This window comes from Pinus tabuliformis, chromosome 8, assembly GCF_031772625.1.
Source record: "Pinus tabuliformis cultivar Carrire ecotype Pingquan chromosome 8, CPIR1, whole genome shotgun sequence".
NCBI classification, from domain to species: Eukaryota; Viridiplantae; Streptophyta; class Pinopsida; order Pinales; family Pinaceae; genus Pinus; species Pinus tabuliformis.
The window spans coordinates 1,675,116,416-1,675,132,966 of record NC_142294.1 but is presented as its reverse complement, the minus strand read 5'-3'; positions in this window follow the sequence as shown (position 1 = coordinate 1,675,132,966).

The following is a 16,551-nucleotide window of genomic DNA, read 5'->3' as shown; positions in this document are numbered from 1 at the left end:
TTTTCATTTGCGAATCTATCCAAGCGATCAAGTTGTTGCTCAACAACATTGTCAGTTTTGGATGATTCAAGAAAAATTACATCTCTAGATACAACAAACTTTTTATTGACTTCATCATAGAGACGGTATGCTTTGGAGGTGTTTGAATACCCCAAGAAGATACACTTACAACTTCTTGCACCAATTTTATTTTTTTGTACCTTTGGTATCAAGGCATAACAAGTGGAACCAAAGAGCCTGAGATGCTTTACCGAAGGAATATGCCCATACCACATTTCATAGGGAGTCTTGTTTCTGATAGCATTACATGGAAATCTATTGTTTATATATGCAGCAAATAGAACAGCATCAACCCAAGACATTATTTTTACATTTTTGAAGAAAAGCATGGAGCGTACCATATTTAAGATTGTCCTATTCATTCTTTCAGCTACACCATTCTGTTGGGGATTATAAGGTACAATCATTTGATGTTTGATCCCATGTTGGCAAAGATAGTTTTCAAATTCATTTGATGTGTTTTCTTTTCCATTATTAGTGCAAATAGACCCAGTACGAGATTATGCATCATTTTCAATCCATTTATGAAAATTCTTAAATGTTTGAAAAACATCAGATTTGTTCTTCAATAAGTAAACCCAACACATTCTGGTATAGTCATCAATAAATGTCATCATATATTGATTTCTATTTGTAGAAGGAACATGCATTGGACCACATAAATTTGAATTAATGAGTTCAAGTTTTATATGTGCTCTTGAATATGAATCATGAAAAGACTATTTGCTATGCTTTCCTAAAATGCAAGCATCACATTGATTAAATTTCCTAGGAATTGTAGGCAAACCAGCAACACCATTTTTCTTTAACAAGCGAAGGCTGCCATAGTTCAAATGTACAAATCTAGCATGCCATAATAAACTTTATGGAAGTGTACCGTCTTCATAATGAGAATTGTATGAGAAATGTTGTGCACGAGCAGAGGTACCTTTCAGCTTGAGAAGCATTTCTGCTTCTATTCCCCTCATGACAAGTGAGTGGTCAGATGCTTTTCTCACCTCAAGCTTGCCATCAAAAATATGAATGGACTGACCTTGCTGGCATATGTGGACCAAGGACAACAAGTTTCTCTTCAGATGTGGGAGATATAGAACATGATGCAGAAGAAAGTCTGGAAGATCAGGTAATTTAAGCCTAATTGTGCCAAGCCCTGATGGCTTGATTTTTGATTGGTCTAAAAAGTATACTGCATTGTCAGTGAATTCTTCAAAAGAATCTTTTATGTGAGTCATGTGGCAAGTTGATCCTGAATCAAGCAACCAATCATTTTTCCAAGAAGGAAGTGAAGCATTAAATAAATCTTCATTTACTCCAATATTACATTGTGCCACCACATAATGAGCAGGTTCAGGTGCTTTACCTTTTTCTATGTCATTAGTCTTACCTTTTTGTTGGTTTCTTTGCTGCAGAATTTTGTCCCAAGGTATTTTTCATGTAGAGGCATCATGTGATCCATTTCTTTTGCAGCGTATGCAGTGGAAATCTGCCTTTTCTCCTTGAGATTGTCTGTCCCCATTGCCTCTGAAGTATCTTCCTCTTCCTCTTTGACCACCTCTTCCTTTGGAAGAATCTTGAATATGATTCTTTTCTTTATGAGCATGGCAGACAACCTCTTTAAATAATTTAGGGGTTGTCTTCTTTCCAAAAGCTTTCTCTCTTTCAACAATTTTTTTCACAAGAGAGTCAAAGGTAATATCTTTGAGATTTCCATTTGCTTGCAATGGCTCAAGATAATTGGAGTAAGTAGGATAAAGTGCCTTGAGAAAAGCGACAAGAGGAATATCCAATTCGACGTTAGTGACTTTGATATCATGCATTATAGACTTTACTTCGGATGCAAGAGCAAGAGGATCATTATTTTGCAATTCAAGAGTGAAGAGTTTAATCATGAGTTGAACAACTTCAAGTGTATAATGTGAGTCATAGAGTTCTTTCAGCTTTTGTAAGGCTTCGAAAGTAGTTGAAAATGGCGAAATATGGCAACTCACCTCTTCATTTACAGATGCTGCGATTAATGCATAAGCTTTGCTATTCTTATTTTCCCAAATGGTTTGCTCTTTGTCTGAGTTAGGTTGTTTTGGCTCTTTGTATCTGTCTCCAATGCACACTCCTTTTTGAAAATCATTGAAAATGAGGGTGTATTTTATCATCCGAGACCACTTAGGATGGTTATCCTTGCTAGTGAGAACTAATCCCACAATGGATATGATTGAATGCATACTATAACAAAAACTTGTGTTGCAAAATTTTACTCCTAATGTGAAAAAATATAATTATGATATGACTGGACAACAAATTCAAATGTCAATATGCATTCAACTAGACAACATTAAAGTATAGAATATATATGGGTGGGGCAGCGTAAATATATGGTGAGTAACTGTGTATATATATGGCAGCCTAAATATACTAGCCAAAATATATTTGGAGCAGCCTAAATATATGTCAGCATAAATACTCAGAATTGTACAATGCATTCAACTAGACAACGCTCTGAACTTGATGGCGTAAATATCAACAATGTCCCCAGTATCCCAGTTGCACCATGTAGACGACAAAAAAAAAAAATCACCAAACTTCCACATTTATCTTTGAGCTTCTGCGTTCAGCTTCCCTCTCACCTAATCTCACATAAAATTCGCTAGCAAGAATATCTTTTATGTCAATATTCTAGTCAATACTCATTTGAAACGTATCGAGGATCAACTTCAATGACAGGGTAAAACCCAATGCAGAGAGTACACGAATACCATCAGTGTTCCAATACCAAGTGTATGGTTTGTGCTAGACCATATAGGCATAAATACTGTGATGATTACATAAAAAATATGAGCATTTCAAAAGCAGATATGATACAAAGATGATAGAGCAGCGTCTAAATTCATTTCATCACACATAGTAGTTTGCCAAAATTTATAACACAAAATCTCAAAAATATGAAGATGAATGTCCCAAAAACTCCAATCATGAAGGCTGGAACTATAGATACTAGTGACCAACCAGAATTTGAAGCCTTTCTCTTCTCAGGAGATTGAATTAAAATCTCAAAAATAAGAAGATGAAGTCACAAAAGAAATCGGTGAACAAGGTTTAGGCGTTTCCCTTTTGGCTCTGTCAATTTCTCCAACAGGGAGGATGCTTAGAGGGCTATTACATTCTCAGAGTCGAATGGGCGACTCCTGCTCCACTTCTGGAAAAATGAGAGACATTACAACCATATAGAAAAACCATGCCAAGAGATTAGGAAAATCGTTCCATGTCAGGCCAGGTAGTAACTCCACAAAATTCAATTCATATTATTCCTTTAGATTGGTCTTTATTATATACATGAGGGAGACTGTTCACTTCATCTCCTGATGACTATTCATATCTCTTATTATTTATTTACATCAATTATATTTATTCACCTAATCCTGGTGATTAGGTGTCAACAGACGCATCCAGTTGCTCCTTCTGGTTTGATCCACTTGATTTTTCTCTCTTTACTCCTAAATTTTCTTTCTATTATGCATGTACACAAGCCTTGTCTAATGATTATGGATTGAAAAACATCACTTGCTCACACAAATGTTTGCAAATATCCTACAAAAATACTTGAGGACTACATATGGGTTCTTTCGACATATACCCAACATTATAGCCATCTTCCTGAATTCCATGGAGTACTCCTGCATGCTTTGGCTCAACGTTTCCCTGAAGTAATGCCACTGGATCCATTGGTCCTCCATGTACCCATGTGATAAAACTATGACTTAATGAGGGTTTTGAAATCTTCTTACATATTCACTGAAGGTTCTCCTGCCAAAATCAGGGTTTCTGTGTGGCTCTCCCACCAAGTTAGTGCATGGCCCTCTAATTTTAGTCCCACGATTGAGATCTTTTTCCCTTCCTAAATTTGTTGGACAATGAAATCAACTTCTATTTGTTGCAAGTAGTGGTTCAGATTTAGAGTGTTGATATCACCATGGCATGACATGATATCGATTTTTCTTCAATTTTAAACACGGACTATGATAGGTTCACAACACTTGAACTAGGTTGATATTTTTTGGGTCCTTTCTTTAACTAGTTTTCCATTTCTCCCTGATCTTCTCATCCCCTTTCTGATTTTTCCTCTACATTCAAACCCCCATACTATCTTAATATCCCATTCTTGGTATTCAAGGATGCCATGAGGAGGCTTACATTATGTTTGATATCTGTGACTTATTGTTTTAGCCGTGCAAACCTCACCTGTGTAGGATCACAAGATTTGTTTACATATTCGTCACCCACGATTAGGGTTTTATGATTTTCAGCCTCATCGATCCAGATCACTGTAATCTCCAAAAAATACCCAAGAAACCTGTTATGATACGAAATAATCAGTAAACTGTCATGTATATTCCACTAGATAGTCTGTCACAATAGATTTGATAATAACATATTAAAATATTAAATTGTACACTTTTACAATTTTATTAAAATTATAGATTTGTAGATTTAATTATAATTAGTGCATGCATGTGAATGGAAATTATGCATAAAAGTAGAGAATGAAAAATTAATCTCACACACACACATAAGAGACAAGATATGCTCTCTGGGAAACCCTTTAGGGAGAAAACCCAACTGGAAGGTGAGGCTACTTCACCCTCTTTCTCTATCTGGAAATATGGTTCTGGGTACAAAGTGTAATTCTTGTGGCCCATGGGATAATATAGTGAACATATCATATCTGTGTGCTCTACCTCATATCCATCCTAGCTATCTTTGCTCAGTTATGGAACAAAAGTGTCTTGAAAGAATGGAATGCCTCTTCCTCCTAGTGGCCCAATTATAACACAACCTGATAGCCTACTAGTAGTTAATTTTGATTACATCCACTGTTAACTAGAGTTACAATATAGAATATTTTAGTCTTTTACATCACAAACACATGGCTAGCCCCATTTTCATGAATAATTGGGGCTGACGCAACATCCTCCTGAACTATAGGTGTAAAAACATGAAGGTCAAATTTTGAGATCCATAACTTTTGCATATAGACTATGATTGACATGCTTCTTGCACCATTGGAAAGATGAGAGTCTGTAGAATATCATGAAATAGTGTGATGCTAAAGAGGAAATTTTTTACCCCCAAGAAACATCATTTAATGCCTCAAAATGATCTCGTAAGGTTGCAAACCTCATTTTTCCAAACTCAGTCCCACCGGTAAAAACGATCTTGTGAACTGATTCCTCTGCTTTTTCCACTTCAAATGCATTGATATTGATGAAAACAAATATAGTGATCCAATCTAGTTCATTTTGTGATATCTTCCTTAGAAATATGATTTAGGAAATCTATTATTACATAAGCTTTGGTGGGGGAGTCAACAATAACATTATTTATTTCATTCATTTCCCTATTAGCCCTTCTAGTAGTATTTATGTTCTCTTGGTGGAGTTCCATATGATCCAATTGCTTCACCATTGTCTTTATTATTCTATGGCATAGGATTGTTTGGATGCAGCCTCGAACTACATGATTTGGAAGGCAAGAATTTCCTATCTTCTAGATGAATATGATCTCAAAGCCCACATCAATAACATGGTAGTTGTACCTATGGATGCAGATCATATGAAGATCTACAAGAAGAAGATGGTGAGAGCAAAGACATTGATTCATTATGTCGTTTAAGATCATGTGGTGTCTCACATAACTGGAAAAGATACTACCAAGAAGATGTGTTAAGCTCTCGCTATGCTATACCAAGGATCTTCCAAGATGAGAAAGATGTACCTTGAGGAGAAGCTGGGATGTACAAGGATGAAGAAATGGGAGCACATAGACCCCTTCCTCTCTAGGATTAAGGATGTACGAGACTAGTGGTTTGTAGTAGGGTCAGTGCCCTAGCCTACAGAATTGGTGCGGTTAGATATAGTCAATGTTTTCGAAGACTAGCAGGTCTTTGTTTAGACTATTTTGGGTAGAGACAAGTTGCTAGAGTTGAATCGAATGTGGGTTGATCTGCAGTAGGAGAAGAGGAGGCGAGATTTGGTGAAGAGAACCATGAATGGTAGTAGCACCAATAGTGGGATGCAGAATGTAAAGGAAGATGACAATGTGGCCTTCGCATAAGGGGTGTTGTGGGGAAAAGTATCCGACTCGGATGACCCTATCCCTACTCTAAAGGTGACAGTCTTTAGCAACAACTGAAAGTAAAGCTTTAATGTTTTCCTTTATGAAAGTACAGAGAGAAGGAAGAAAAGATTAACCAACCGGTGTCTTTCGCTTTTGTCGATCCTTATCCTCTCTCTTTGTCTCTTGTTCCCAGCTCCTTGCTCCCTTTGCCGGTCCAGCTACACACAGATCCTGCACAACAGAGAGAAGAAAACTACAAGATACATGTACTCATAACTGATGCATGGATTAGAGTGAATCAAATATACAAGTAAATACAATACATCAATGCAATACAAGTATATAGGAGAACATTCAAAGCTTTATTGATAAAAGTAACAGGGTTCTGAGAAGGTTACAACCATCAATGGCTCCAATCCAGCAGCACCTCCCCAGCAGCAAGAAGTCTCCTCTTCACCTCTATAAAAGCAATCACCCAATAGCTCTAACTGTAAACCAACAGCACCTCCTTGCTTTGCACAAAATTCCAGCCTCCCTAGACCTCATAGAAGAGCTCTATATATAGGAGAGAAGAAGAGAGGATGAGTCAGCTTGAGGCTGGCATAGAGCTGACTAGTGTCCTCTCCCTCTTCAGTTAATCTTCAGTTCTTGAGTCCACTTGGAGATCCTTGCTTACACATGGTGATCAAGTACCTCTTACTCATCACAGGGCGAATCTCATGAACCAAGTGTCAGTTTGGAAGCTTCCTGGGCAGTTGACACTTTGCAGAATGACTGTGCCACTTGGCCAATCTCGCCCAGCGCAGGTAGCCTTCATTAGATTTGACTTCCAGCGCAGGTACAAGGAGGAGCAGTTGCATTCCAGCGCAGATGCTCAGTGGAGCAGCTGACATGATCCAAAATTAGCCTGTTTTGAAGTGTTTTCAGGTGGAGAACTGATTGGAAGTGCTGTTGTTTGATGACCTTGTTCTTTTAGGGGTAAGAACAACATGTTTAGGGACTGAGGATCCCTGTAATTATTGACATTTCATGCTCCATGTCGCGAGGCACAAAAATGTCTATAACAAGGGGCAACAGGAAAAATGCAGGAGGAAGAAGGACCTTTCCAAGGTCAAATTATTCAGATGTAGTGAGTTTGATTACTACATCACCTAGTGTCCTCTTAGGAAGAAGGTTAAGGCAGAGAAGTAGGACCAGGAAGAAGCTCATGCAAAGATCAATAAGTTGTCCTCTAGATTGTAGGAAGAGTTTGCCATGATCACCGATATACCTCCAGGAGTGAGGTGGGTCATGTGGTTTTATTGCCCCAGAGAGCTACAGGATGGGAAAGATTCTTGAGGATGTTCACCTCTTGAATAAGAACCTTGCTATGGGAGCCCACAATATTTCAGTATCAGGATGGATCAGTGACAGATGGTGCATTTAGATGCCAGCGTGATAAATGTAGTGGATAGTAGTCGTCAGATACTGGGAAGTGCAATGCAGAGTTGGTAGCAGTGTAGTTGGCATAGAGAAGAGACAACAACAATGCAAAGGCTTTAGTGATAACATAGAGACCAACAACAATTATAGAATCAAGAGACAAATGCATCATACATATCATAGTTTATTCTGTATGTTGGATTCTTTTCAATTGAAATTTTTGAAGTTGTAGCAACGAAAAATGGAGAGGGAGTTGTAGTGCATATGCAGTTTTTGCAGCAGTTCAGGAGGGCCAATAGTAGCACAGATGCAATGTATATTACATTTGTGCAGTAGCTAGCGGGCAATAGGAACCAAACATCAACAACATGACATGAGGTGGTGCAGAGATAGGGTTTTGCTTTAGTGGGTTGCAGCTTTGTAACATATTCCTCGCTGAGAGGGAGTGTTAGTGTTTGTAGCATCAAATTTGTTATAGCAATGAAATTTGGTGGAGAGGCTAGAATACATGTGTTCTCCAAAACCCAGAAATTGTTTCTAGAAATTCCACAAAGAGACGACTTAATTGTAATAATTAATCAATTTTTAATATTTCCTATGTCTAACCTTACGAAATATGATTAATTAAAGGTACTAATTAATTCATGGTGAGAATCTTCCAGAAAAAGATGTGGATCGAGTTCTAGTTAATATTAGCCATTGATTAAGTTTTAATCTTGGTCGTTGATGTCTCAATGAGAGATTATAAGAAGAAACTCAATGGGGCTTAGAGAATACACACCAACAATTTGATTTCATTGGTAGATCTATTTTTAGAGTAGTAGCATCAAGTTGCTGGAGAGAAAGCTAGTGAGATCGAAGTAGTGAGAGAGGGGTAGGGATAGTAAGGTCAGAGGAAATCTTTTTTTGGTTCTAGTGGGTGCGCTACAGAGAGGCAATAAGTGCCACATAGAGATAATGAAGTGCTTCAGAGGGGATTCCATAGTTTGCTAGGGAGAAGAAGTGATTCAGTGCTAGAAGTTGAAGAGAGAGTTTGGAGGCCACGAGGATCCATATTCCAAACAACAACTAATTAGGTAGTGAGAAGGAAAGAATTTTCGAGTTTTGAGGACATAGTATTTCGTAGGTTGACGAAGTGATTGTGTAGAGGCAACAAAGAGCAGCTCAACTTGAGCCAAGCTCAATGTCGAATCGCCTATGTGAGTGATATTTTCTCACTAGATTCATTGTCAGTCATTTCTCTATATGGATTTCTATATTTGAGCATCGATATTCTTGTACTCATATTTAGTACTGCATAATATTAAAATCCTCAGTTGGTGCGATGATTTTCTTGAGTCAGGCTTTTCTGAGGACTTAGTCCAAAAATAACAATGTATTTTGCATGTGAGTGCATCTATTTCTTACAACATTTTTACTTCTTCTACAATATTTTATTTGTGAAGGTTTCAATGTATTTGTTTCGATATTTGTGGTGGCATAGAGAATAATTTGTTTAATTGAATTAACAAATAGAATAAATAACATCAGTTGTTGTAATATGATTCATGGTTAACCAAATTTTCACACTTGTCTCATGATATTTTAGAATATATGATTAGAGGAAGTCAAGTTTTGTGGATAATCCTAAAATCATGGATCAAATAGGACTTGTTGATTCTTTTCTTATAATTTTTCATCTCGCAGGTTCTAGAGGCTGAAACTTGGACCATAGTGAGGGGAACACCCACTGATGATGCAATTCAAGTTTTAGAACATGGAATGATATAATTTAGTAGATATGCTATGAGGAAGTTTCTATATTATTTTGCATGAAAAGTATTTGAAGAAATGACTAAATGGTTTAACGATTCATTGCATACAAATTGTTTGACGAATTCCACTGATGAAAATGTCATCTTTTAGATGAAGATGATATTGTTGTATGTTAGCATTGTTGTATGAAAGTACTATTGTAGTGAATATATGCATATTTTCATGCAAAGATTTTGAAGAAATGTGATAAATATATTTTATTACAATTTGCATACAAACTATTTGATGAAATACCTCAAAGATAGAAATCAAAAGTTGCATGATTGGGTGGTATAATATAGTTGGTATGTTACAAGTGGAATCAAAGCGATGTTTCTTATTTCACTTCTAAAAAATGTTTGACCAAATGTCTACAAGAAGAATAGTACTTCATTGGTTGTATAAAAAGTATTTGAAGACAAGTTTACATGTAAATTAATTAACGAAATGTATGACAGATGAAAATGAAATTCTTGCAAGTGTGGTTAGGATATATTTAGTAGGGTTATGTGAAAATGTTCTATGAGAGCTAAGATTCAACACTAAACCTAAATTGGCTCGAGTATAGTAATTATTTTAGAGTTTTATATTATTACTATGCATGCATGTGTGAAATTATTTTGTTGTATATATGAATACACTGATGTTTCTTGATGAATAACTTGAGTTTGATGCAACAATATAAACATGCAAGATTCTAACTAGATTATTTAGGGAAACCCAAGTGAATTGAAAAAGTTTATGGCCAAGTGATGTAACCATAAGTAAACAAGTTGGTAGCATGATGTGTTGCATGTAGTGCCGTGGAATCAAGTATATGGAATATAAGATGATGATGAGAGAATGTTACAAGTGGTGGCTATGCATGTTGATATACATGTTTTGATAGTGTTGTAAGTGCACTTCTCCTTTAGTTTCCTTGTGGAAGGTTGGAACCATGGAGGGAGGAGTTTAAGGACAATTATTTGTGTGGGATTTGGAGAGTACCTCGAGTCATGAAGTAAAATGAAACTTTTATAATCTATAGGGCTCTAATACATCCTTGTCCAACACAAGTTAGAGACCCTAGAAGGATAGCGACACATCTAAAGGGATTACTATGTTCAGAAAAGGGGGTATGCACTATCATAGGTCAAGTAGGTTGATGATGGGATATTATATTATTGGTTGGAGTTTGTTAGGGAGTAGCTGGGCTTATGGATTAGAGAAAATAAGATTGTTTATACCCATCAATGGTTTTCCCTAGATAAATGTTCTAAGAATTATTGATTACGAATATTGAATATTATGAATACTTAGAAAATTATTAGAATGCTTGATTAAGTGCATGATATGACCATATTCTTGAGAGATTGAATGAAGGAATGATCATGTTCTAAGGCAATTGTATTGATATAATGTTTTTTGATACAATTTATAGGAACATGAATGTAAGGGGGAGGGGCTCCATAACTGTTACAAGGAAGAAATGTAGGTTGTGAGCATGCTAATAATTTGGGAAAATTCATTTCTTATTTTAATAAAATTGATATATCTATCCATGTGATGAAATTACTAATTATCATATAACCTTACCTTGTGTTATCACCAAAAAATGATCATCTAGCCTAATTTATTAAATGGATCGAAGTACACCATAGTAAAATTGCTTTCACTGTGAGAAATTACTTAATAAACCACCTTTTTAAAGTAATTTATAATTAATTATTCCTAGAATAAATTTGAATAAATAGTGATTTATTAATTATTAAATAAATCACTATTTATTTTCTTCTAGGAATTTTACTATGGTGTAGTTCAATCCATCTAGTAAATTAGGTTAGATGATCAATTTTTTGGTGATAACACCTTGCATAGTTGCATTAGTAGGAATATGTGGGAAAATTATCATTCAAGGATGGTTTGATTAAGTAAATATGAGCCATATTGAAAATGAATTCACAACTGTGAAAATGGCTTAATAAGAGAGTTTCCCTTAACTACAAATGGTGATTGAAAGATATATTTTATTTATGAAAATAATATGGTAAGAAATAGAAACTCGTACTTGGTATGTTTTTGGTAATGCAACAAAGTAGCCTAGTGAATTCCATGTCACATAGAATGCTCATATACAAAGTGTGCAAGAGTGATATGTTGTTAACTACCACATGAATGAAAGTAGTGAGCTTACGCTTATGCTTATGAGATTTGTCATGTGAATGATTGAAAACAAGAGAGGTTGGAAATTAAATTTAAAAATAAATGTGTATGAATAACATGGAATATGTGCTATGACTCATCAGTGACGATATGCATATGAAAATTTTTGGGTGCATGATTGAAGGCATTGTTGAATATGTGAATTGGATAGATAGTGCAAATTCACTTTCTGAATATTCTTTGAAACTTTTGTGTAAGTAGATGAAATGATAGATTTGTGATGAATATGTGAGGTTGAGATCATTTCAGGGGTTGTTCAAAGTTCCAAAATCAAATATGTTAACAAGCCAACTAAACTAATTGAAATTATCTTAGTTGGGAATGCATGTGATTGTAGACAAGTAGGTAAGGGAAGTAGCAAGAATAGGTAAAAAGGTAAAGGAATTGGGTAAGAATTCATTTTAGTAGAATTTGATGTGTTTTATTTTGCAAATTAATGCGTGTATTTCATGGATGCCAAGATTGGGTATGGTTAAGGAAGAAAATTGTTAGCTCAAAATCATTTAATAAAATCTTAATAATGTGTGCATACATTGAGCTTCTATGTTGAATAAACATTGAATGAATGAATAATACTCTCATAATATAACTTATTTTAGGTAATTCATTGAGAGAATACATCAAATAGTGGGATGTACAAAGAAAATTTAGGGACTACAATTGTGTTCGTGAGTCCATGAGTATTGGCCCAATGGTTTCTAAGCTTGTGAAAAGTGATTCTATCATATAATGTTGATTTTGTTGGTAAGGAACATGTGATTGAAGGATTCATGTTTTTTGGTTAATGTGAAAATTTTATGGAACTGTTGATATATGAAACAGAGTTTTTCATTAATACCTTATGGGTTATGACAAAGGAAAGAATCCTTCATTGTGTAAATATTTATAAACTCTTTCTGATGCATATACTAGTTACTATGACACGATTTGTTCATGGCACTCATATTATGGATCAGGATAACACATATGCTTGATGCATTGAGTGCATGCATGCTTGTATGAGTCAATCAGTTGCATGATTGAATATCATGAAAATAAATATCTTCTAATAATTTTGAGGAATTGTTGAGTAGTGGAATGAGTGGCATTAACCCCTCATCTTGGGAAGAAAATTGGAAGGTAATTACTCATGAATTTGGAGCTATGTATATTCTAGTTCTGACCCTTTGGTTCTTGGAATAAATGTTTAGATGCCTTATGGAATGCTTGAAATGTCTATGATGCAAATAAATAATGGAATGATAGATTCAATTAATTTTGTTTTTCAAATCAATTGAAAGTTATTGAATTAGTATTTGTGTAATAATTATAATATCACATAAAGGGATGTTAAAAATATTTCTTTGAAAAGTTTTAATATATGAATACTTACCACAATTTGGCTGATTGAAATCATAGATTACAGTTGAAATTTCCTTGGTTATCGTAATCAAGGATAATTACTATCATATGGTGGGGTCAAACATCATGAGAAGAAACTTGTATTGATGAAATATGATTCTTATATGAAGAAAGATTAGAAAGGAAAAAGGAAACGAAGAATATTTTGTTTAAATTATTATGAATGATCTCATGGAAACTAAATTATTTTCATACAAGTGAGATGATGATATATAGAAGAAGGATAGATGACTTTTTTGAAGCTAAAAATCCTAGAGACAAGACATTGTGGTGATACTGGAACTTGATAACCTACATATATCATTATGATTTCTATTATGACAAATGTATTATGATATTTGGATTAAGATATATGAAATCCTTGGCTATAGGACTCCATAAGTCTTGAAATTATTCCTCTCCAAAAAAGTCTTGCCAATAAATGGATAAGAGATTGGGGAGGTAGAGATGGGAATGTATAAACTTTGAAGTTGTGTGAATGAAATGAAGTGAAGACTTGAATGAATTAATTTTCAAATATTTATGTACATACTCATTGGGATCATGAATTCGTTAGATGTGTCCAAGAAAACAATGAGGCAAAGTTGTTCCTTATGGAAGCCTTATGAAGCAACAGACAACCATGGTGGAATATGTTTGAATGCTAGGATATCCAGAGGTAACTAGACCATGAAAAATGAATCGCATTGCTCAAAGTTGCAATTGAGGGCATGTAAAGTGTTGGTGATATGAAAGTGGCATATCCCTTCTTTTGCATAGAATGGTACTACAAATAGTAGAATAGTGAGGATAATGTCCCTTAAAGGGGGAGGGGATTGTGACAACCCTTTCATTAACCCAAATATTGTAATTACATTAAGAACATATAATGTTGGGGTGCCAAAATTAATTCTATGATGTTACAAAAATATTATATGATGTAAAGATTATTTTTATTAATAAAAATGTTGGAGATGAAGAAAGGAGACAACTAATAGATTATGGCATTCGGGAGGGAGAAAACTTGTCTCAAGAGGAAAAGTATACCTTGGATGACAATTTCCTTTGATGTGATGGTTAGTCTTCCCAAGAAGCTAAAAGGTTGGGATGACGAAGGTTGAAGATGTGAGTATAAAAATAAGAGGGAGCGACCATCAAGGGGTTCTTCTTCTTGGTTCTCAAGATTTTAGATTTTCTCTCTTCTCTTACTCTCTTACACATCTCTATCTCCCACTTAGAAAATTTTAATTGGCATGAGAAATGGTGACAACTTTTATGACATTGATTTGTAAATTACCATTTAGATTCCACTAGAAATTTTGTCACAACAAACTTGATAAATAATACTTAAAAATCCAAAATCTACACTATGAGGGATTATTTTGGTTTAGATTTATGAATTTGTAAATTACTATTTATTATGTATGCATGCAAATTATAATTATGCAGAAAATGGAGAACAACAAAATAGAAAATTTTACCAACCTAGATCCATCCAAGTATGAATCTATCATACTCCTATAGGAATCAAACCTCTAGGGTGGAATATTTTTTTTAGGAATGTAAAACTTCATGAATGGTTTTCACTTAGAGGGATTTTATTGCTCTAGGCCCATGTATATATTGTGATGTCTCCCGTAAATGTAAATATTTATTTACTGCATTGAAACAAACTGAATACTGGTTAAATTATATTTATATTTATTTTATCTTGATTTAAAGGTATAAAAAGTGGAATGCTAGAATTATGGAAGAAATGGTTTAATTAAAAATAAATGAGAAATAATTGTCAAAAGATGATAGTTTTTACTCTCAAATAGTTATGCTAGGCAGTTACCCAACCATAACTAATTTTTTTTAGAAATTTAATTCCAAGAAATGGATCAAGAGGGTTAGAGGAATCTGAGATCTGGAAGGAGAAAACAACATGAATTGTAGACTGTGTTGTAGTTACAGAAAATGGAACTGTAGCTATGTCTGGTAGAGACCAGATAACTACTACTTGGCAAGACAGTAGTCTTGAATAGAAGACCCTGTGAAGGGGTAGCTCGGGGGGAGACTTAAGTGAAGGCAAGCACTAGTCTCAAGGTTGGGAGGCAAACATTTAAATATTGACGACCTATCCATCTGGGTTATAAGCGGAACAAATAAGTACAAACAATTTTTTCTAGCTATTATCATCATAGGATTATCCTTAAAAATAGTCTGATAATTTCATGCTTAAAGAATTACATTGTTAGACTACATATGAACAAAGGGTTTGTTGTTAGTTGCAAGTATAGTAAGCTGTAGTAGGAAAAAATAATTTCATGAGAAAGATAGTATCTCTGTAAGAAAACATTATTAACCACTCCTAAATTATAAGGACAATAAGACTGTAAGAAAATGAAATTCCAGTTCTGTTAACTTTAAAGAAACACAAAGTCATAGATGAAAATATCAATGAATTATAAAAGCATAAAAAATAGGATAGAATGACCAAAATTGAACATGGAAACTATTGGCTAAATCCCCTCAGGCTGTAGGAAGAATCTAGAACTATAAAAATGGATAATGTGATAAAATATATGTATTCGTTATTCATAGGAAATTATAGACAAATCATGACAATCCTATCAGTCCTTGCAGGCAAATTTGGGAAAACCCCAAACTATGCATAAGATTTTAATATTGTGGTACTGTGAAGAAATGCCAACAACCATACAATAGTAATCTATAGAAATGTCATTATCTAGTGTAGTGACATGATAACCTTTACTTAACTATATATATAAACACACACAAACATATAAACTATTCGGTTGTAGCCAGAAGGATTAATCCTCCTCGATATGAAAACAAGAGAAATCTGAGACTTTGGAGAAGGAAATGATATGAGGGTTTTAACATCAACTTCAATTCCAAAAATGACCGAAACTAAAACTAAAACTAAAACATTGCAATTTTCAGACACAAAGTCTTTGATAGGCCTGAAAGAATAGGCAGAAACGTCATAGTAGCTATCATGAAACTGGAGCTAATGTTCATTAGCCTCAATGGATCCGAAAGATAGTAAACAGTCTCACTGCCCTTCAAGTGGTACACTATTCAGTTAATCAAAGAAAACTAAGTTCACAACTTTTCTCCCCATCCATCAATGAACTAGAAAACCTTCATGCATACCTCGTGATTTTCGGCTTCATAACAGTAATGTTCGGTAGAAGGAACCGATGCTCTAGGCATTTCCGCATCCAGGTATATAAGACCTCACAGACAACCCATGGTAGAGAATTAATCCAAGGAACATATTGAGAAATGTAAATGACATTAAAACCTCTCAAACATTTAGAGGAAAACCAATAATTACCTGAACTAGTGACAAGCATAATGGTACTGCATTCGACTGCAAAGACCCCATCAACAAAATCCTGCGGAGGAACGAAGCGACTTCAACATTCATGGACCAACCACATCCATAACTAGAGAAAAAGAAAAATTCTCACCTAAGAAATCATTTACTGAGAGGGTTTCTTTGTAGAAGAATCCAAGACCCAATTTTAGAATGATAAGCGAAACAATAGAGCCCAACACCTTCGTCGGATGAGC